The following is a 1,964-nucleotide window of genomic DNA, read 5'->3' as shown; positions in this document are numbered from 1 at the left end:
CCCCTGCTACTTATAAGGACATTATCATAATGTTGGCTCCGTACGAGCTCAGCTATCAAGTGGGCTCATCTTGAAGTCGTCCACAAGCCCCGGTGTACGCAGATGCTTCAGATGCCTGAGGAAGACAGTGGTGAACAAAAACATTTCTGCCCTAATATTAATTCAGACTGACAGCTCTGGCATCTAACAATGCAGCCCAGGACTGACAGCACCAATTTGACAAATCTCTGCGTTGGTTGTAAACACACAGCAGCACGGAAAATAATGATTGTCCTTCTGTTTGTCCTTCTGCTTTCTTATTGTCTTGTCACTACAGACATCTGCAGAGAATGAAAGGGGCAAAGTGAAGCATGTTTGTGGACCATGTGTGGCTGATGCTTTAGCAGTAAGTCAGTAGTTTAAAAAAATGGTGTGCAAAACCTGGTCTATGTGCTTCAATAAAAAAATAGAGGTGAAAAAAAAGTAAAAATACAAATGTCAGCATCTATTAGACGTATAAATAATGAATAATTTGTTCTGAGAAACAGATATTGTTTGTCACGGCTTGTGTGAACCTTCACACCTCAAACATCCACCCTACAACATCCTGTTGTGTTATAACTGTGCATGTGGTCAGATACAGCTGCATGTGTGTGTGTGTGTGGTGTATGTGTGTGCATGTGCGTGTGTGGGCCTGTGAGAAAGAGTCAGAAACATAAAGAAAGAAAGAGAGAAAGAGGAAAACTCCCTAGATGACAGAACGCAGCCACTTCCCCAGAGACTCTGTGAGTAAAAAGAGGACAGAAACCTACAGCAGCAGGTGTGTGATACAGCACTGACTGCGATAGCGCTGAATCATTCATCCCTTACACACTCGGTGACACCATCGGGGATCTTTTTTAACCTTTCATTTCTGAAGTATTGACCCAAAACACTACACCTAAATCACTAAAAAGTGGAACAGAGCAAATGATGACCAACAAAAAAGACCAAAAAAGAACATCCAGTGTGCATTATTCAACATTTTGGGGCATATTGTCGAGGCAAACTTGAGATTGTGACACTGCTCTTCTGCAGAAAAATTGCCTTTGCACTGCAACATTTCACTCCATCAACACATCTTCTATTCGGCATTTTGAAGAGACATGCATGGTTTGTGGGTGGCAGTGACTTAAAAGAAATCTGTGAGTGTGTGTAACAGCATGTGTGTTAAACACAAATTTTTGATAAGGGCGAATAAATGTTTATTTAATTTTTTTACATCTCTGAACAGGTCACCCAAAATGCATCCTCCTCACACTCTTGTATAGCCAAATGAGCAGGTTATCATAGCTGTGCAATCAGTGTAAAAATTGTTTCTGAGGAAGAATTAGGTGGTCACATACCACACGCATATACATACATAAACGGCATTTGGTCTGCATTTGTTGTTTACTGTACATTGTGTGAACACTGTCCCATCTGAAGCTGCTTTCCAGCAGCAGGATGTGGTGGCGCGACACGTCCTCGCTTAACAACACCCACTTCCTATGAGTTTGATAAACAGCTTTGTGGTTTCACTCTCCTCCTGCCCGTCAAACAGAGGTATACACACACAGGCGCGTGCGCGCACACACACACACACACACACACACACACACAAATATGCATACACCCGCTCAACAGCATCACCATCTGCTAATGTGACACATAACCAGAGTGAGTTATTGTTGTGCATAATGTTACCCATAGTGTCATGTGATTTACAGTGACAAACTATACAAACGCTACCAGAATCACTTATGTCTCTCTTCATCCACAGCCTCACCGAGACACGGAGGGGAATGAGCACAAGAATGTCTTTAAATCATGGCAGAATTAGTAGGCATCAATATGTCATATTTGTTTTAAAGCAAGTGATGTAAATGGATCTGAGTTATGTCAGCCGTGGTCATTAATGTCCCAAGCCCCTCCCCCCACGTGTGTTCCTAAAGTTTGATTGTAAG

Source organism: Rhamphochromis sp. 'chilingali', assembly GCF_963969265.1.
Source record: "Rhamphochromis sp. 'chilingali' genome assembly, chromosome: 10".
NCBI lineage: Eukaryota > Metazoa > Chordata > Actinopteri > Cichliformes > Cichlidae > Rhamphochromis > Rhamphochromis sp. 'chilingali'.
This window is presented reverse-complemented; position numbering follows the sequence as displayed.